Genomic DNA, 22,611 nt, shown 5'->3' on the forward strand with positions numbered 1-22,611 from the left:
ATCAAAATTTACAAGATTAATATATATATATACATTTTAAACTTTGTTAAGATATGAATGGTCACATAGAGTACTAACTAATTCTAGAAAAAAGGCTAGCTGCATATATATGTTTTTGTGTTCGAGTCTCTTATCAGTTTTCTGCAGGAAATCATGGCCAGGCCTAACATCAACTGAAGTTTCCAGAAAGAAGATGGGGCCCCACAACAACAACAATTCCACGTGGACAATAATAATATCATTAAGCTGACAAACATCATCCATAGATCAGCTTTGAACTACAAGGTGCTCAGAGCAAATTTGAGATGACTAGCTGAGATGATCCAGTCTCAAAGACTACTTGAATAAGGACTTGAGATAAACCCTGAACTTTGGCATTATACACAGACTGGATAATGAAGGATATAGTTACCTCTCCTAGAATTTGACAATTAACCTAAAATTTTTCTTTCAGGATAAAGAAAACTTCGCCCATACCCAGCAGGAAGCAATTTTAAGAATACGACGCCCACATTCCCAAAGAGGTGGTGTCGGGCGGGTGGTTTTTTGGTCTTTTTAATGGGTTTTGGGTCTGGGATAATTTTCAGTATTTAGGGGGCTTGGTTACAAGTTATTGTCAAGGGTTATGAAAAAGGTTAAGCAAAGGAGATTAGATTTAAGGTTCTTGTTTAAGAAAAAGAAAGAAAGAAAGAAAGAAAGAAAGAAAGAAAGAAAGAAAGAAAGAAAGAAAGAAAGAAAGAAAGAAAGAAAGAAAGAAAGAAAGAAAGAGAAAAAGAAAGAAAGAAAGAGAAAAAGAAAGAAAGAAAGAGAAAAAGAAAGAAAGAAAGAGAAAAAGAAAGAAAGAAAGAGAAAAAGAAAGAAAGAAAGAGAAAAAGAAAGAAAGAAAAGAAAAAGACAATTACTAGTTTTAAATAATTTACATTGGATTGAATTGTTTTATATTGTATACAAATTTGAAATTGATATTGTTAGAAAATGCTATATGTATATTTCTAATTGTATTTATACCATTCATTTAACAATGTAATGCAAATTTTTGATCCTTGAATGTTATTATTATCAACTATTAGGATATAAAGAAATGAAAGCTAGTAGTTAGACATTATCATAGAACTTGTAGTCATATTAGATATGTTTTAAAAATTGAGCAGAGATGTTTTAGACAGGTCATCTTCAAACCCTTCAGAGATCTACAGATTATGGCATTTAAAATGTTTTAATAACTTAGAAAATTTTTCTTTTTTGAGACATGTCGGCTCCTGGCAGTACCAATCTACTTTAGAGAAAATATGGGCATTGAAGAAACTGCATATGGAGTCAACTTTCATTCTGGCAAAAGTTAGCCACTGGACAACAAAGTATCCTCGAATCAACAGGACAAAATGGACAGACAGATCACGAAACAAGGGACTACTGATTCTTGCCAAAACAAGTGTGGTTATGGCTTTATCAAAAGGCATCTTCTGAGGCCAGGACAATATGGCCCCATCCCTGAAGTGGCCTTCGCAATCCGGAAAAGGTACAGTGCCCTTTTCTTCGAAGGCAGCTTAACAGGCAGAGGGCCGATGGATTCTGTTGTACAATGGAACAGCAGCTGAAAGCTCATGCCTCTCAAAAGTAGACTGGCATTTAATAGAGGGATGTGGAGAAGAAGGGGATGCTGAGATGAAGCCATATATACACAGCCAAGAAGAATGGACAGCTGAATTCAAAAACTGTCAACAATTTCCAGAATTTAAAATCCTGAATCATGACAGGACACTAGTGGAATTCAGGTGTTTCTGGTACGTGGACTGCTCTCACCCAATGTGAGGTTGAACTGTTGACCTTGTGTACATCCTACTTCACAAATGAGTCTGTCAGATACACTAAGCCTATAGGCTGAAGATGATGCCCCAACACTGTGGAGAAACCTCAGGTGACTGCCCAGGCAGCCGGCTGTTTCTGTCAACTCACAAAATTTTTTGGAAGTTGCTTGCATGCACTTCCTGTTTTTATTTTTGTTAGCTAATATTATTTCCTTCTTGGGTCTCTGAGGGAGTTGAAGATTAGTTAGTTATGGTTGAAGATTAGTTAGTTATAGTTGAAAATTAATTAGGATAGAAAGTGCATTAGATATATCTTGGATTTATCAAAATAGGATAGATAATGGAATTATTTTCTCTGATTTGTCAAATACCTGTTTAGGTATTTATTACTTGTATATATTGTATATAGTTATTGTACTTTTGTATATAGTTTTTCTTTTGTTAGTTATAACCTTATGCTTTTTTTCTTTTTATTAAAATAGAAAAGGGGAAATGTGGTGGTAATCTAATTGTACTGAAATATTATTTTGATTGTATGTTAATAAATAAAGTTGTCTGGGGGTCAGAGCTATTAGAGCCATAGCAAGAGTGTGGCGGTGGTGGCACACGCCTTTAATCCCATAGATATCTGTGTGTTCAGGGTCAGAGTTATTAGAGCCATAGCAAGAGTGTGGCGGTGATGGCACACGCCTTTAATCCCATAAGATCTCTGTGTGTTCAGGGATACAGTCAGCATTGGAGACATATGCCTTTAAGACCTAGGGGGCTGTACATTCAGACAGTGACGAGGCAGTCATGTGTGTGGGTTTACAACCAATGAGAAGGCAGAACAACATACTATAAAAAAACGAACCGACAGGAAGTAGGTCTCTTTCGCGAAGCTGGGACAGCAGGAGGAAGGGTGAGATTTTAGCTCTGAGCTCTGACCTCTCGGCTTTCTCTTTTACATTGTTTCTGTGTTTCTTATTTAATAAGACGGTTGGTTACATCTATAGCCCAGTTCTGGAATAGCAGCATGCTCCGCATCTTTCCCTCTGCTCCTGTCCTGCTCCCCGCACCTCGCCCCCATCCCCGCGCCCCGTTTTTTTTGGTTTTGTTGTTGTTGTTGTTGTTTTGTTTTGTTTTTCCTGTCTGAGACTATGTTACCAATTGTTGTGGTTTCAACCTGAAATGTCCTCACAGGGCCAAGCGTTTAAGCACCTAGTCCCCAGCGAGCAGGGCTGAATGGGAAGGCTGGGAACCTTGGAAAGGAAGGTGGAACCTGGCTGGAGGAAGCGGGTCCCTACCGAAGCCTGGAAGTTTTGTAGCCCTGCCCCATTCTCTCTTCACTTCCTGCTTCCCAGCTGACAAACTGCCTCGCTTTTCTCCTGCCATGATTTCCCTCCCCAGAGGGACTGCTGTCCCGTGAATTGTGAGCCAAAATAAAGCCTCCATTTCTCACGTTGCTTTCATCGGGAATTTGGTGCCAGCCATTAGAAAAATAAGTAATACACCAATAAATTTCTCACACATCTACCTTTGTCTTAATGTCTACTTTGAGAATATGAGGTGACACAATTATAGCCCGAAAATATTGACATGACCCACCTCAAGCTGTCTGACCTCAGAGACCTGAATATGTAATAGATGCTTCCTTTCCCAGGTGCAAACTGGATTCCTTCCTGTCCCTGTATGCTTAGGCTTATGGTGGTATTTTATTTGTACTGAAATGTGATTTTAATTGTGTGTTAATAAATAAAGTTCCCCGAGGGTCAAAGCTATTAGAGCCATAGCAAGAGCGTGGCAGTGGTGGCGCATGCCTTTAATCCCAGCGCTTGGTAGACAGAGCTAGGTAGATCTCTGTGTGTTCAGGGATACAGCCAGCATTGGAGACACATGCCTTTAAGACCTGGAGGGCTGTACTTACAGGCAGTGACAAGGCAGTCACATGTTTGGGTTTACTACCAATGAGAAGGCAGAACAAAAGACTATATAAAGACAAACACACAGGAAGTAGGTCTCTTTCGGAGAGGTAGGACCACCACAGGAGGAAGGGTAAGGTTTTAGCTCTGATCTCTGATCTCTTGGTTTTCTCTTTTACATTGGTTCTGTGTTTCTTTTTTTTTTTTTTCCAAGACAGGGTTTCTCTGTGTAGCTTTGTGCCTTTCCTGGGACTCACTTGGTAGTCCAGGCTGGCCTCGAACTCACAGAGATCCGCCTGGCTCTGCCTCCCAAGTGCTGGGATTAAAGGCGTGCGCCACCACCGCCCGGCATGTTCTGTGTTTCTTATTTAAAGAAATGATTAGTTACATCTACATAGGCTAACTATGAAAATTTTATGATTATGGAAAGTTGGGATGGTACAGATCCATAATCAAATTATCTAGGGCTTTCTTTAATCCCCTTAATAGCTTTTCATTGCTCTCCTCTGTTTGACCAGACACTCTTGTGACTATCACTTGAGACCTGTTGATTGTATTAAATTAGCATCCCAACTTCTACCAAAAGCTTAAAAAAAAAATCAAACAGAATCTGAAACCTACAGCAGAGATTCCCTGCTCCTCTGTAACCTGCCTACCTGGAGTTTCTAGCAATATGTTCCTCAAGTGCCCTATCTATGACTTCTTTTGTAACTACAAAAATGTCATGAAACTCACCATGCTGGAACATAGTATGTGGATAAGTCTGAATCTGTGTTCCAGGCTGGTGGTCCCAGCAAGCCAGTCTTGAAGACCCTACCTTGAAGGCTACCTTGAAGGTAAGAGGTGTGCATGAATAAGTAGCACATTGTGGTCACAGCTCCAATCTCTCCAGCAAGATCACCTGACCAGTTGTAAACATTTCTCCTTGACACAAGTTCCTCTCTAGCTGTACCCAGGGCCCTAGCCTTTCCTTCTCTCAACAATGTCTCGGGTATATTGCCTCAATCTCTGATAGCCAAAGGGAGGGGCGCGACATCTATGTGGAACATCCAAAATGGTTACATTTCCCCAATCTGTTTAAACAGCTCATTTTTGAGGTGGAATGTCTGTGTCTGAAAAAAATAGAATAGAATAAAAGTAGGAACCAATGAGAACACATTCAGTTAGTTTCAACCAACTGTGCACAAATTCCATTTCTCCAGAACTCTTCATTTTAGCTACTTTCAGAAGGGCTGATGTAAGCAACTCCATCCTGTTGTTGGTTTGAGGCAAGTGTGTGGTTTGAAAGAAAATGGCCTCCAGGGGGAGTGGCATTATTTAGAGGTGTGGTCTTGTTGAAGGAGTGTGTTACTGTGGCAGTGGGCTTTGAGGTCCCATAAAATGCTCAAGATAGCCCCCCAGTGTCTCAGACCACTTCCTGTTGCTTGAAAGAAATAGGACTCTCGGCTGCTTCTCCAGCACCATGTCTTCCTGCAGGCTGCCATACTCCCAGATGCCATGCTCCCCACCACAACAATAATGTACTGAACCTCTGAAACTGTAAGCCTCCACTTAAATTAAATGTTTCCCTTTATAAGAGTTGCCATGGTCCTTGCTGGAGCCCATTACCTATGGTAGGAAACCTTGCTCAGCCTTGATGCAGCAGGGAGGGGCTTGGTCCTGCCTCAACTGAAGTACCAGGTTTTGCTGACTCCCCATGGGAGGCCTTATCATTTTTTAGAGGAGGGAAAGGGGATGGATTGGGATGAGTGGGAAAGCTAGGGGAGAGCAGGGTGAGGGATGAGAGGGGACCTGTGGCTGGTGTGTAAAATGAATTTAAAAAATGTAAAATAAATTCTTAAAAAAGTTGCCGTGGTCATTGTGTCTCTTCACAACAACAGAAACTCTAAAACAGAAGTTGGTACCAGGGACTGGGGTGTTGTTGTGATAGGCCTGACCACATGTTTGTTTAGAGGAATCTGGACTTTGGTACTTTGAATTAGAAAGTGGGATGCTTTAAGCGCTGCTTAATGGAACATACCTATAATAGAAGCATGGAAGACAATGATGCTGAGAATGATTTGAACTGTGGGAATCAAGAAGTTTCAGAGAAGAAGAATGCTAGTATGTGGCCTAGAGACTGGTCTTGTGATATTTTGGTGAAGTATGTGGCTTGTCGGAAAAGTCTACCTGAGACTAAAGTGAAGACTTTTGGATTAATTCCATTGGCAGAGGAAATCTCAACAGCCTAGTATAGACTCTGTTGTATGGTTATTAGTGTTAGCTCTGATGAAGATTTATAATGAAAAGGAGAAAGCTGAGCAAATAAAAATACAAAATGTACAGACTGAGAAAAGGAGCACCAGGAAGTAGAATGGTTCTAAGTCCTATGTTCAAGGAGATAAACAGATTAAGAAATAGAATAAAGAGAGTCATGACCTCAGGCAAGATCCCACCCAGATAAGTTTGCAACTTGTGAAAAGGAGTTAAAGAAAAGCTTAGAGCCTGGTATGGTGGACACCTTTAATCCCAGCACTCCAGAGGCAGAGGCTGGTAGATCTCTGAGCTTGAGGCCAGCCTTGTCTAGAGAGTAAGTTCTAGGACAGGTAAATTTAGGCAGTGAAGGTAATCATCAAAAACAGAAAGCTGGTGAAGATGTAATTGAATGAGGGGGCATGTTCCAGCCCCAGCAAGCAGCAGAACTTGGCAGCTTCAGCTTTAGAGTTAAGGATAGAAGAAAGGGGCCATGGAAGTTTCCTCTAAATCTAAGAGAAGCCACTAAGGCCAGACATGTGGGGGGCAGGGGGCAAGGGTTCCTGAATGGAGGCCTAGAGAAGCCATTGTATGAAGCTGTGAAGTTGAAGCCTGGATTGCCTTGGAGATTCTAAGATATTGGAGATACCAGAGCCATTGGATACCTGCCAAGGAAAGCTGCTAACAGGGAGTAGAAACAGCCCAAGAAAAAAAAAAGTGTGTTGCAATCAACAGTGCTGAACAGGGTTGAAGATCTGAAGAGTTTTTGACATCAGACATGGAGATGCAGAGTTTGGAGTTTTCCCAGCTTGTTTTTGGTCTTGCTTTGGTCCTTACTATGCTCCCTTCTTTAAGATGTAGAATGGTAATGCAAATCCTAGGCCATTGTATGTTGGAAGTATGTGATCTGCTTTCTTATTTTGATTTTACAGGTAATTAAAGTTAAGAGATTGCATGAATCTCAGAAGGACAACCAATTTACAGTAAGGGAGTGAGTGAGCAGACATCTAAGCATAGAACCACTTAGAACATTATACATTATACAGATATGACCATAGAAAAGTCTCCCCATGGGGTATTATAGTCATGATGTGAGAACACAAAGAAAATAAACAATATTAAAAGTAGTAAGGGAGAAATGTCAAACTACTTAAAAAGACAAACACATTAGAACTGAACTGTTTCTTTTTTACATCTGTAAAAATAAAGGATTTTTTTTAACCTTGTTCAAAGGTTTGATGTGAGCCTAAAGGTACTCTCTGATGAGATACAGAAAACTTCAGCCTTTGGCTTTTTTCTGTTAATTTTTTCTAAATCAATTACTTGTGTGAAATCATAGTAAACATTTTTAACTTTCAGCATAGTGCTAGGAAATTAGACGATAAATAAAAAGAGAAAATAAAATCCAAAAATATCTGAATAGGCTGGATCACTGGTAAGCAGAAATCAAAGTGAAATTTAATAGTAAGTTTGACATTTTATATCCTTGTCCGTTTGTTTTAAATCCATTGTACTACAGTCTTAAGAAAACTAAACTTGACATCAGTTCTTATAAAGAACACCTGAGAATTTTAGTTGATTCCAAGTCCAATATGAAACAAAAGTACAATGGGCACTGTAAAAACGCGACGGCATTTCACGTGCTGCTGTCCATTGTCACAGGACAGGGAGAGAGACCATCATACTCTTCATGGCTCAGACTCCATGAAACATTGCATCGAGTTCTGGGTAGCAGGCAGGACACTCTATGAAAGAACATACAGCTACAGAGACCTGGAAGGACAGAAGATGGACGGAAAGGTAAGGGTAGGGTGCATGTGGGAAAGCTGCAAGTTGCAGGGGAGACTCCCAGGGAGATAGGGACCTGTAAACGCAGTAACAGTTTGAATGAAAGAGCATACAAAACCATGGAAAAGCTGAGTCACAGACAGCTGAGTCTTCATGGTTTGCGTTTTTTGAATACCCCAAGTAGTTTCTTTAATTTTTGTCTTAAATCAATTGAATTACTGTTTCACTCAAACGTATTTAAATACAAACTTAATGCCACTGACTGGTAGGATTTAAGTATGTCTGCCAGAGGTTCATGTCTTGGAAGCTTTGTCTTCATGCAGCAGTGCCAGGGAGTGGTAGAAACTGTAAGAAGTAAAGCACAGTGAGGCCACTGAGGACAGTGCCCCAGTAGAGGTCAGCATTGCTCTCCAGGGACCATGGGTTCTGAAAGAGAAAACTGTTAAGAAACAAGAATACTAGTCCCTCCTCACTCTCTCTGTCCTGTCACCATGTCTCTATATCTATCCATCCATCCATCTACCTACCTATTAATCTATCATCTATCTATCCTTCTATCTATTTACCTATCTTCAAACATTTCTCTCTCACACTCTATGAAACTTCTCACACATGATGTCTATCATGATGTCATCCATCATGAGACCCTTACCTGAGGCTTGAACCTTCAGGATTTAAAACTATGAATGAAATAACTCTCTTTTCTTTACATCCAGCCAATGTAGTGTACCATGGCAGTAGAACAATGACCAATACACTGTGATGACTAGTAACACAGTATCAGTTTCACCATTAAAAAAAAAATGAAAAGATGTTAAAACATAAATTTCCCACATCGGGCTCCCTTACAGCCAGCAACTAACCACAAAATAAGACTGCTTTTGTGCAAATCTTGGAACCTAATTGAAACTACCACACTGACTGAAACCAAGAAAGATAGTTTTATGAGTAAGAGGAGCCACTGGACTTTGACTGGAGCCTCTTTCCTGGGCTGGCACAAAGCTACACCAAGAGAATCCCCCAGCATATAGCTTCTCCAGTGGAGAGGGGAGAACAAGATGAATGTGTCCAGATGCCACAGCGTTCCTTGGAACTTTCCAGGAGACCCTTCCATGTCTTACCTAACAGGGAACACTAGAAAAATCAGCAGACATATATTCCCTGGAACCAGGCAGAAACAAAATGAGGCTCGGGACTCACAGAAGCCAGTACAACGATTTCATTCCTGCGACAAATCACCTGAGACCAACAACTAAAAAGATAAATATTTATTTTGGCTCACGGTTTCAGAGGTTTGAGCCCAAAGTCATGTGAACCCATTGATCTAAGCCAATGGCGAGGCCCTGCATGGTGGCTGGTGGTGAGTGGTACAGCAAAGCTCACTTCTTGGTGGACAGGAAGCAAAAAGACAGGAAAAGGAAGCAGCTAGTACCAACTGTTACACAAAAACACCATTGGGTCTGCCTTATAAAAAAAATGCTGAAAGGCCAAGTGTGGTGGTGTATGCATTTAATACCAGAACCCAGGAGGCTGAAGCAAGAAGATTGCTCCATGCTTGAGGTCTACATGGTGTGCTCTAGCTCAAACAGGGCTACATAGTGAGACCCTGTCTCAAACAAGAAAAGAAGGAAGGAAGGAAGGAAGGAACGAAGGAAGGAACAAATGAATGAAGGAACAAAGGAAGAAGGCAAGCAGGCTGGCTGGAGGAATTATTTTGAAGTTAAATGAATGTATGATCATTAACACATAAAACATCACAATACAATCAAATTCAAAGTTCTCTAATAATATAATGTTTAAATTAAAAACAATTTTAACTCTAGTAAGAAGTTTAAAAACAAATATATTTTAAATATTCATAATTCTAATGCTTGGGTAATGAACACATGATGTAAAAATGTATAAATTACAGTATCAATAATCTGACATACAAAGAGGAGAAGAAAGATTACCAGTTTTTGTATTTGAAGTTAAAACTGTTTTCAGGATAAGTGGGAATGTATAACTGTAAGATGTTTTGCATAAACCACATAATAACCAAAACTGAAAAACCTGTAAGAGATATTTAAAAACGTGGATAGTAACTAGGACACTATTTGGCTTTGATTGTTAATCTTCACTGTCAACTGAACTAGATTTATTATCCCCCAAAAGACAGAGGCGCACCTCTGGACACACCTGTGAGGCTGTGAGCACATAATGGGAAGCTGACAGTCGCCTAAGCAGGAGTCCTCAGTTTGAGCCTTGCCCAGCAGAAATTCTGATCTCGGGCATCCTGCTTCCAGAACTAAAGGAAAGGTATTTCTACTGATTTTAATGCCCAGTGGATGGTGATTTATTATAAAAGCCTCAACGTACTCAGACAACTAGAAAAATCCTTCTGAAAAATAGCTCCCAAGAATGCACTGAAAATCATCCAGATGCGTCACTTTGGTAATGGTCTTGTACCCTGATCTAATTTTCTTTCTGTTGCTATGATAAACACTATGACCATAAGGAACTTAGGGGAATAAAGGATTTATTTGACTTATAAGTTGCACTCTTTCCTGGAGGAAAACCAGAGCAGGAACTCAAGACAGGAAGTAGGAGGCAGAAACTGAAGCAGAGAGCATGAAGAAATGTTGCTTACTAGCTTGTGCCAATGGCTTACTCAAGTGCTTTTCTTATAGAACCCAGGCCTCACTAGTCCAGGCATGGTATTACTCATAGTAGGCTAAGCCCACTACCCTTGGTGCCTTTCAATTGCTCTCTTTAATGCTGATACAGTCTTTGGAACAGTTTGACACATTGTTGGCATCCATTGCCTTCAAATGTCTCAGAACAGCTAAGTTTCTAATCTAAAATAATATATTGGACCTATCACAGTTCAAGTAAATGGAGTATAAAATTTCTATAGGATAAAATGTCCTAAATTCATGAATCTATGAATGAACTGGTTAATCCCATGAATCTTCTCAAAATTCTGTGACTTTATGGCATGTTTAAAGGCTGAGTTTCAAATAATCATACTATTTAGTTGTTCATGGGAAAATCTGAAAGCCAAAGACATATAGAAACCATCCATAGTGGGTCAAGGAAGAACTTCTTTTTGATATCAAAGACTAACACAGAGTCACACTGTGTAATGTGTTCAAAGGGAATTATCAATTAACTTTTCAATATCATCCCAAAAGCAATAGCTTGATGGAATACAGGAAGCAAGAAAATAGAATTCATTCAGTATCTATGCTCTATGCAAGGACTTTTCCATAATTCTCTGAGCTCCATTAAAGAGTTTTATAAATTAGAACTTAATTTACAGAGCTTTAGTAATTTGCCCAAGGTCACAGTACTGGTAAGTGCCAAACTAAGAATTAAACCCTACTCCAAAGCTCATTTCCTTTCGATTCATTTTCAGAGTTGAAATATGGAATTTTGAAATTAAATTTTAGCTGCAAAATACTTCATCTATATGAAAATTATTAGTAATGACTAAATGTTTGGCCATATAACACAGGTTCCGTTTAGCACACATTAAAGTTGTTCTCCTGTCCTTACAAACAGACTTGAAGCTACTAAGCAGTCTCAGGTTCCCAGAAGTCACCAAGAGGCTGAAGTTGTAAATTTTCATCAGGCTTTATGCTTCAAAACATCTGTAACCTACACTAATTGTTAAAGGCCTGAGTTAACCTAGCTTGCCAAAAGATAAAAAGCCCTTCATACTGAAGAAAAAAAAAATAAAGTTGAATTTCTCACTGTCCTAAGTAAGGAACAACCAGACTGATATGGCACAGTTTTTAAGCAGATTGGAGAAATGATCTCATATGGGGTTCTTTTGTGATATGGATTCAGAGATGGGTGGGGTTCCAAAATCTATGAGCAGAATTAGATTGATGCTAACTCTAGAAGGTGGATTGCTTAGATGAGACCAATGGCTATTGGCTAACATCCAGTGGAATGTTGCCAAATGAGTTATGGTGAACTCGATCCACTCCTGCCAATCTCGGGAAGGAAATCTTCACTAATTGATTGGCTTTCATGAGAAGTTTACAGTAAGGCAAGTTTCATCAATTAACTAAAAGACTTTAAAACCAGTTCTGTTTCTTGCATTCCTGTTTATAGAATGAACGGGTTTTTAAAGAATTTCTAGTGGTTAGTGTTAGGCATCAGGCAGTCCAGATATCCAGAAATGGGCTCAAGCTGAACTACAAAAGGATTTCTGTTGGTTAGATAAAAAGCCAATATGCCTCAAAAACTTGCGAAACTGGTTCCCATCTGCCAAAAAGAGTCATTTCCCTTACCTCTGGCAGAGGGACATATGGCTACCTGAGGCTGCGTATCAAACCTATGCTAGCCTCACAGCTCCCTCTCTCAGTATCACCCAGGACCTGTTAAACATTTCAAAGGCAGATCTCCACTCTCTTTATAGTACACACACACACACAGAGAGACAGAGAGAGAGAGAGAGAGAGAGAGAGAGAGAGAGAGAGAGAGAGAGAGAGAGAGAGAGAGAGAGAGAGAGAGACTTCTCTCTCTCTCCTCTCCCTTCTCTTGTAGACAGCCCTGGCCATGCCCAGTCTGCTTCTCTTTCTCCCTACTCTGCGCTCTTCCAGATGCCTCTGGATATTTTCTCTGGTTTATTCACAATAGAAGCCTTTCCCTTAACCATACCATGGAACAGTCACTTCAGTGCTCTCTTTACTGTGCCCCCTTGAATACAGATCCTAGTTACCAGGGCTGTAGAAATTCCCAGGAGAATGGGAATTTCTTTCTTTTTTCTTTTTATATGTAATACTCCAATTGTGGATGAATTTTTATCTCACATTAAGTGGTCCAGTGATTAGGTGACTCAGGGCTTATATAAAGGGTGACTATTACCATCAGGGGCTCAGTATTGCTGTTTTTCTTCCATATGTATACTTAACTATGGGTTTTAGTTACCGTACCTATGAATCACAAAATTGGAATTCTGTTGGAATACTAGCTGCGGCATCTGCACTTCAAAAAAGAAAAATTAATTTTGAAAATACTTACTAAAATAATGCAAGAATTTGTGTGGGTGTTTGTTTGCTTTGTTTTAATGAAAAATAGAACATGTTTATTGTCAGGTTTATACAGGGACTATTCTAGATATGGGAACAACACAATGTCTCTGCCCCTATTTTAATAAAGGAGATGCATAGCCAGGATCTTCTCCCTTGTGGTCTAGTTCCAGTATCTTTGCTCTTAAGAGCTGGGTGTGATGTCTTCATCTGTTCAAGCTTCTGTAACAAACTACCATAAAAATCAGATGTTGATTTCCTTTAGTTCTGAAATGAAGGTATCTGCACATTTGGTGTTTGTTGGGACTCACCTCCTCCATAGCACTATTTCTTTGTCCTCACATGGCAGAGGAGGAAAGGGCATATCTCTGTGTCTCTCTTATAGGGGTGTTAATGCTATACATCTCAGCCAAGCATGATGACACATGCCTTTAATCCCAGCACTCAGGAGGGAGAGGCAGGTGGATCTCTATGGCTAGAGAAGACAGACAGAGAACCAGAGGGAGACACAGAGAGTGTGATATAATAATTCATCTCCCTACTCAAGTTTTAGGTTATTTTGCAATTTTTAAAATTATAAGCAGTGATATAATGAGCATCCTTGTCCACACTCCTGTGTATAAAACTTTCTCTAAAGTACACACCTAGCAATCAAATTGGCAATTATTAAGGAATGTACATTTCAATTCAGTAGCTGTTACCATATTACTCTCTAAATTTGCTATACCAATTTATACCCGCACTAAATTGCTTCATAATTTTCTATATTTACTCACCTAAATTCATGAAAGATAACCTTCATTTTCATTTCCACTTCTATGATTACTTTTGAGAGTAAATGTATGTTTCTTGACTGATTAAACTTGCTAATGTTCAATTTGTCCATTTTTAAACAATTTTGTATAAAGACATCCAATAGTTTATAGATCTAAAATACCAACAGGTCTGCTAACAGTAACCTAGTCTTAGGCCAAAAAAATGTCATTTCATTGGTGCCATTAGAAAAAAAAAGCATTTGTTTCCTCTGTCACTACAGTCAGATTTCATAAAATCCACAAAATAATTTTATATGCGAATGGATTATTAAAATCTGGACTGTGTGTCTAGAGAGATGGCCTAGTGCAGGAAGTGCTTTCTATACAAACATGAGGATCTAAGTTTGGATCCCAGAACAAACATCTGGAGACAGTGGTGTCTGTCTGTAACCCCAGCACTGGGACAAGAGCAGAGACAAGCAGATCCCCAGAACTTGCTGGCAGCCAGTCTAGGCTAATCGATGAGCTCCAGGTTCAGTGAGAGTTCCAGTCTCAGAAAAGAAAGTAAGAAGCCAATGAAGGAAAAACACTGAAGAAAACATGTACCTTCCCATGTGCTCAAATATGTACACACACACACACACACACACACACACACACACACACACACACACAGAATAAATGAATAAGACTGGGGTAGTAATCACAATTAGCTTTTATACTGACACATGTAGTGAACTAACATTTTTTAATGTGTCTTCAGACATGACAACTTAACTCATAATTGATTATAACCTAAACTTTGAATATCTGAAAGTTAGGAGCTTTGTATTAGTCCAGTTTTTACTTATTATTGCACAGATAGTCTTCAGAGTATAATGATTCAAGTTATTACAGTGGGACAAAGGTGGTAGGCAGTCAGTAGGTATTTTAACTCAAATTTGGGGGTTTGAACTTTTCCAGGAATATACTTCCAGGAAACTACTTTTTCAGCAGTATAAAACTCTCATCATGCTGGGCAGTGACAGACAGTAAGTCAAGGCTCCCTGTGAGCCTCTACATTGAGAGGGTAAACAACCAGTGTTCCAAGCAGGACACAACTCCATTATAAGTGAAGGGTTACCTGTGTGTGCTCTGATTATATGAACCTAAGCAGTATACAAACTGTAGCAGTCAGATGGATGAGCAAGATTTTTTAAAGGCAAGTGGGGCATGGGGTTAGAAGTAGAAATGGAGGGAGCATGCTCAATGTACAACATATACTCACCTGAAAATGTTTTTAAATAACCTACTAATAAGTGCAATGAATATGTATGTGCAATGAAAATTTTAAAATAAAATTTAAAAGGCAGTTTGAAGATGTTCAACAGCTGTGGGTAGATAAGAGAAATAGTTCTGATATTTTGGTGCACTCTAGGTGACCATGCATAACAAAAATCAAATACATTTATTTATTTGTTTGTTTGTTATTTTGAGACAGGGTTTCATTATGTATCTCTGACTCACCTGGAACTCCCTATGTAGACCGAGCTGGCCTTGAACTCATGAAGAACTGCCTGCCTCTTCCTCCCAGGTGCTGGGACTAAAGGCATGCACCACCATATGTATTTTTAAAGCCACAATAAAGGATACTGAAGGTTTTCAAAACAAAGAAATGATAAATGTTTGAAGTAAGAGATATAACTTCCCTGATTTGAACATTCCACAATGAATATATGGAGTGTGTGGTGATATTGTGTCCCCCAATGTATTCTGCAACTTAATATACTTATCTAGGGTCAGAGAACAGAACAGCCGCTAGATAAACATAGAGGCCAGAAAATGGTGGCACATACTCCTTTAATCCTAGCATTCTGAAGGCAGAGACCCATCCAGGTCTCTGTTAGTTCAAAGCCACACTGGAAACAGCTAGGCATGGTGACACACGTCTTTAACCCCAGGAAGTGATGGCAGGAAGCAGAAAGATATATAAGGCATGAAAACCAGGAACTAGAGTCTGTTAAGCTTTTAGGCTTTTGAGCAGCAGTTCAGCTGAGATACATTCAATGAGGACTCAGAGGCTTCCAGTTTGAGGAAACAGGATCAACTGAGAAGTTGGCAAGATGAGGTTAGCTGTGGCTTGTTCTGTCCCTCTGATCTTTCAGCTTTCACCCCAATACCTGGCTCCGGGTTTGCTTTTATTAATAAGACCTTTTTAAGATTCATGCTACAGGAGTGAAACATCATATGGTACCACCAAAGTATGCACAAATTGTATGTCAAAAACAAAATAACTGATTTTTTTCCAGATGCAAGGTCGAACATTGATGACTCCATTATAATTTGTAAAATCATCTCCCAGGACCATCCTCTTGCCTGCAGCTTTTTAAATGGAGTTGCAGCTATCACCATGTTATTGTAAGCTAATCATAACTCCTATTTTAATATCTGTACCTACAATAGATATCTAATGGATTATCTCTGTTGGGATTCCCACACCCCCAGCTGCATGACCACACATGTGCAGTTCAGTAGCCAAGCAAGGGGCCTTAAGTTCTATGTAATCCATACACTGCATGATCACATAATTTGCATGCAGTGTGATCATGCAATCTGCACTTGCGTGGTGTACCTCCATAAGCCCATATCCACATGTGCAGGGGAATCCATAAGAAGCAGGACACAGACCCCTCCCTCTTATTTTTCCTTCTCCTTTCTCTCTCTCTCTCTCTCTCTCTCTCTCTCTCTCTCTCTCTCTCTCTCTCTCCTCGTGTCTTCCACAGGCCTGGTCATGCTCTCTTCTGTCCCTCCCTTCTAATAAAACTCTGCTCTGATAATGGGTTTTTTCATGCCTCGTGACCTTTCCTCACAGAGTAAAAGCACTGCATTAAAACCAAAAATCTCAGCAACTTTTTTCTAAGAACTTTCACCATAGTCACACAATTATCTTTAGAACCATTACTTAAGTACTATGCAAATACATTAATTACCCATAAATACTTTCATACAGAAACCACATCCCTAGAATTAGTATAATAGTACAGAGGATTAGTACATAAGCATATAACTAAACAACATTTAATGAGTCCTTCACCTACAATCTTGACCATTGTTTAAGTTCAATTCACTCAAAAGATGGCATAAATATCAAAGTAAATGATGAACAATCCTATTCAAAGTAGCCATGCTTTGGGAAGAAAATAAAATTATGAGGAGGAACAAAGACAGTGATAGAAAGGCTGTACTAAAAAAAAAATCTATTTTCTTTCTGTCTGTTCTCAATAGCTCGATATAGCTGTTGTGTAGCAGTTGCCTCCAAATTGAAACATTCCATCTTAGGAGAAGACTCAGTAAGTCTCAGGAAATAAACAAAATTTGCAAGGTTTAAGAAGTAAACAACTCATAAGTCTCAGGAAGTTCCTGAAACCTGATTCACAAGGATCCTACCCAAGGTTATAATAAGCAGTAACAAATGTTGAGGAAAGAGTTATTCACTAATCAACAGAGTTGCCTAAGGTCATGCAAGTGCTCTAGGTGCTCAGCGTTCCTGAGTTGTGAGGCATGATGGTATGAGCTTTTCAGTGAGGTATACCTTTGATTCACCTATGTTCCTGTAGTACCTCATTTTTATTCCTGTAAGTAACCCTAATTAATTTACTAGTTCACTAAACTAGGCTGTGGTTGAATTATTTCTTTAGTCTATCATAATCATAGTCCATTCTTCATAGAACAGACATTTATCCATGTTTCTCCAGGAAAGTCACATCATACATTTGGCACCCAAACAAGGACCAACAGAACCAAGGAATAGCTGGGTAGAAGTGGTTTCAGGTCCCTGCAAAGGGCATCCAGGGATTTTGGACTGATCTATGTGAGGGGAAAGCATCTATGGGAGAAATTCCAATATGGATACCTTTCCTATGTGGTATGGGATGGTGGACCTACTTGCTGTACTTGTGGTTACATACTTCCTGAGATGGACAATAGGACATGTAACCAAGGCTAATCTGTCTGATAATGAAACTTCCATAGAGAGTATCCCAAAGTGGGTATCTTTCTCTTTGTAGTACAGAGTGGTATAATAGTTGGCATTTATTTGGTAGACTATAGAATCACCTGGAAATGGGCCTCTTGCTGCTTGTGGGAGATTATCTTGATTGAGTTAAGTGAATTAGGAAAACTACCCACTGTGGGTGACACTACTCCCTGTCTATAATCTTGGATTGTATAAAATGAAGGTGCAAGCATTCACTGATTGATTCATCTGAGTGCAGATGTAATGTCCAGTCACTTCAAAAAACTGCACCTTGACTTTCCCACCATAATGGACTGCACCTTAAACTACGAGATAAAATAAACCTTTGCTCCCTTAAGTTAGTTCTGTCTTAGTATTTTATCACAGCAACAGGAAAAAACCCTAGGACAAGTGGCATGCTTCCTTGATGAGTGGGGGATCCATGAATAAATATGGGGACACCCTGAAAATGGTTAAAGGACTAGAGAAGGCCCTGGTGAGAAGACCAGGCAAGTACCATGGCAGGGTCCTGATAACTCAGAACTGGGTCTCAGTTCCTGCCTCTTGAAACTGAACAGGCAGTTCCTGAGGAAGCCACAGACAAAGGACAATCAATTTTCAATGCCCCTGACATCAGGGATGAGGGAGATAGCATGTACCAGGCCTTTGTCAGCCTCCACAGTAGCTCAAGGTAATAACCAAATAAAGACAGAGCCTGGTACTTGTCCAGACTTGCCCAAAAGTGGAAAAAGTGTAGCCTTAACCAGCCCATGCTAGCCCTAGCCAACTAAAATGTACTAATATGATTGTCAGTCACATAAACCAATCATAGATAGAATGACCTAACTGTGCCTGAAACTTCCATTAGCTATGCTTAAAAGGAGCCTTCAAGAATCTCTCAGGGTCGCCATTTTGCCTTTGTGTCAGATGTGTGGCCCCAGCATGCTGACACTCTTATTCTTGAGATAATAAATGCTCTTGTTGATTGCATACATGGATGGTGGTCTTTTGTGGGACTTCTCCAGAACCCTAACACCTGGGAGGAGTAGACACTAGATAATACTGTTAGCAATCTGTGATGGCAGTTGTGTGGTCAGTGTTATTTATAATAAGACGTGCAACTGTGGCTAAAACAGCTGTTCAGAGAGAAATTGCAATGAGAAAGGAACAACAAGCAGCCTCCATATCAGCCTCTAATTTGACAAGTAACTTGGATAAAAGAGAAGAAGAGAGGGAGGGATTGCCTGGCTATTTCCTATGGCTGAGGAAGAAGGATGGAAGGGAAAGAGAGTGTATGTGGTTTAATGAGAAATGTCCCCCACGTATTTGAACATTTGGTCCCCTGGGCGTGATGCTTCTTGGGGACCTGAGGAGGTACAGCCTTTCTAAAGGAAGTAAATTACTGGGGTCAGGCTTTGATGGCTTATAGCCTCATCCTATTTCCTATTCAATGTCTGCTTCCTGTGTGCAGATAAAATTTGATCAGCCAGCCTGTGCTACATAGAGAATATCAGCCACTCAGAACTATAGCCATGTCTTCAAAAACAAACAATCAAACAAGAAATGAATTAAACCATGCTGCTATACATCAAGTAGCTATTGATATACACAGTGAGGATAATGTTTGTGAGAAATTGTTAGGGTCCTGGAGAAGTCCCATGAAAGACTACCATCCACACCTGCAATCAGCATGAGCATTTTTATTCCAGCATGCTGGGGCCTGCCATCCCACACAAAGGCAAGATGACAAAGACCCTGAGAGGAATGTGTGGGCTCCTTTTAAGCACAGCCAAGGGGAGGTCCTAAGGCAGTTAGATCACTTTAGATTATGACTGGCTCAAGCAATTGGCAATCATATTAGTGTGTTCTAATTGGCTAGGTCTAGTCAGGGGCTGATCAGGGCTACAGTTTTTCATTTGGGGGCAGGCCTGGACAAGTCCCAGGCTTTGTCCTTATTTGGTTATCATCTTGCGCTGTTTATGGCTTAGGCCACCAGGCCTCTTTGTCTTTGCTGTCTGGGATATTGGAGATTGATTGTCCTTTGTTCGTGGCTCTTTCTCAGAAACTGCTTGCTTGGCTCCAAAAAGCCTAGTTCTTAACTGAGTTATTAGGGCAGGCTGTCATAATATTTGCCTGGCCCTCTTAGAAACCAAGTATACCTTCCAGACAGAAAGAAAGATAGTAAGAGGGGGACGTCTGTGACCACATACAACCAAATACATGTTCTTTACATTTATTTCTACATACTTTCTTAAGTATGTTCTTAGCCCTCTGATTTTTACCTGCTGATAACTAGGCAAAATACACACAGATGAAAATAGAAATTTTAAAGTATTTTCTTACAGAAATAAGTGGAAACACAAGAGAAGGAAGGATGCCCTAAGATTCCTTGAGGATAATTTTCTAAATGAATATCCATTTGCTGCCAATTACAAACAGAAGACAAATGAAAAGCAGATGCCTTATTTTAGACAAAATGTTCTTAGGGTCATAACACTTGCACAATTTCCTTCCTTCTCTGACAGGCAAATTACTTTAGCTCAGTATATAAATCTGTGTATTTTTAGTTCAAGTGGATAGTCTTCTATTGTGTGGAGGAATTAAGAACATATTTTGTATACAGTTAATGTGTATGCATTTATACTTTCTCCTTCATAAACCTGGGGTGTTTTAAGAAAATCTCTACTAACACTTGAAAAGATTTCAGCCTCTCCTCTGAACTCAAACTTTGGGGACAGTTCATTCATTTATTATTTCTCTCTCTCTCTTTCTTTCAAGTTTGTGTTTTAGAAATATAAAGGTGATGAACCTGACACAAGGCATTTAAGAAATGTTTAGAGAACTTCCCAGCTCTTCTAATGGCACTTCAGCCTCAGATTGAGTTGCCCATTTAATTTTCAGAGTCCCTGAGGAAATCGTGTCTCCTGTATCTAGATTCAGGATTATCATTATCCATTTATGTTATCCTAAGTCTGCAAACTCTGCCCAGAGGAAATCTTCAAGACAGACACTAAGATCTCCTCAGTGTACCATAAATGAACCACCTCATATGGTGAGGATGCAAGTCATATTCCTTTAGTTTTACAACTTTACATAGAACCCATTATGCCTACTTGTCTAGGTGGCTTCCTCAGCCTCCAAACATCCCTTACTGTCCAGGTCATTCCATATCAAATTCAGCCATCCTTTCCGATGTCAAAGGTCTTGGGTTTGTTGTATAACAAGTAGTTCAGGTATCTGTCCCTAGAATGCCCCGAATGTGTTTCCCAATCCATACCTGAGATGGCATCTCTAAAAGCCATGCAGTGTCTCCTCTTTCAAACCTACATCCAGGAACAGTACATTTTGCTCCTCTCTCTGAATGAATGGAAACTAGAAATTGGATGTTTGGACCCATGAAATTCAGGGTTTCATCCATCACTTTTCCTAGATGGTCAAGGTGCTGATTAAAGATTAGCTAGGATACCCAGAGATAGGAGATGCTATTACCCTGCTCAAAAAAGCAAGGAATTCTGGATTGAAGAAGTCAATAAAGGTCCTAGTGTACAGTACCACAGGAAGCCAGTACAATTGAACATCTGGGAGCTGGTTGTTGTGGAATATTTATTTAATGATACAAAGATGTGTTGCATTCTTTCATGTTGTATTTATTTAACTCTGTAAATCTGTGTTACTTTGCCTGTCTGAAACACCTGATTGGTCTAATAAAGAACGAAATGGCCAATAGCTAGGCAGGAGAGAAAAACAGGCAGGGCTACCAGGCAGAGAGAATAAATAGGAGGAGAAATCTAGACCTGATAGAAATAGATAGAGGGGGAGTAAGAAAAGGAGGAGAGGAGAACACCAGAGGCCAGCCACCCAGCCACAAAGCCAACCATGGAATAAGAAGAAAAGAAAGATATATCAAAAATAAAGGTTTAAAAAAATCCCAGAGGCAAAACATGGTTAAGGAGAAACAGGATAATTTAAGTTAGAAAATCTGGCTAGAAACAAGCCAATCTAAGGCCAGGCATTCATAAGTAAGAATAAGTCTCCATATATTTATTTGAGAGCTGCACAGTGGGACCCCAAAGAGTAAATAAAACCAACTACAGCTGGGGAAGCCAATGAAACAATATGCTGAGAGTCTGCTGTGGACTATGACCGCAGGCTGGAATATGGAACAGCTTCAAGCTTTCTTCCTTGTTATAGATGACAACATAGATCCACCAATTATCATGGGTTTGGATGCCACAAATAATGCTCTGCTTCTACAAGTCTGTATCTATCATTTGCTAAAGTCCTACCTGAACCTGCTGGTGTTCTTTCTGCAGAGTTCCTATCAGACTGAGACTGGGTAGACTCTGCACCTCATCACAGCACCCCAAGACCATATGGATCTTGGTGGACACACTGAAAGGGGTGCAATTCTATTGTCAAGTACAAGGCAATGTTCTGCTCCTACCTGCCTATGGAGGCTGCCATCTACCTGGCAGGCACTGAAGAAGGAACAAGCCAGTGCCGTGAAGCTCCTGCTGGAGATGGGAAAGTTCCTTTAGATCCAGGACAATTATGTTGACCTCAGTGAACTAAAGGGGAAGACTTACCCTGAATATGACAGCAACCAATAGGCTGAGAGCCCTGTCAGAATGAAAACCAGAAGACAAAGCTGGGCTCTTCCTGAGCAGGTGCAGATGTTGCTGCTGTCATCTTCCCGTTATCAAATTCCGATTCCTCATTCCTTTGAACTTGAACTCATACCACCAGTGACTCTCCAAGGCACTTTTGGGTCTTCACCCTCAGAGTGGGCTTGCATAACTTGTCCACCTATTCTAAGGCTTCCAGCTTAGACTGAGAAAATATTGTTTTCTCCTTTCACCAGACTGCAGGTACCTATTATGAGACTCCCCAACCTATGGGTATGTAAGTCAACCCAAGAAATCCCTCTTAAAACTGGACATACATCCCATGGACTTTGTGCACTTGCAGGACACTGATACAAAATCTGGCTTTTAAAAATGTTAGATGGTTGCTTCTACTAGTGCTGGGCAAAGTGGTAAAAGACAAAGATGAGCTCATGGTTCCAAATCCCACCTTGAGTGCACTATAAATTACCAAAAATCTCTGTGATTC

General features: G+C 40.0%; 1 pseudogene; it reads left to right on the forward strand.

Moving 5' to 3' along the window:
• Positions 1-7,549: 7,549 nt before the first annotated feature.
• Positions 7,550-22,109, forward strand: LOC121830570 (farnesyl pyrophosphate synthase pseudogene; annotated as a pseudogene).
• The last annotated feature ends 502 nt before the right edge of the window (positions 22,110-22,611 follow it).

This window comes from Peromyscus maniculatus, chromosome 6 (genome assembly GCF_049852395.1).
Source record: "Peromyscus maniculatus bairdii isolate BWxNUB_F1_BW_parent chromosome 6, HU_Pman_BW_mat_3.1, whole genome shotgun sequence".
Classification (NCBI taxonomy): Eukaryota; Metazoa; Chordata; class Mammalia; order Rodentia; family Cricetidae; genus Peromyscus; species Peromyscus maniculatus.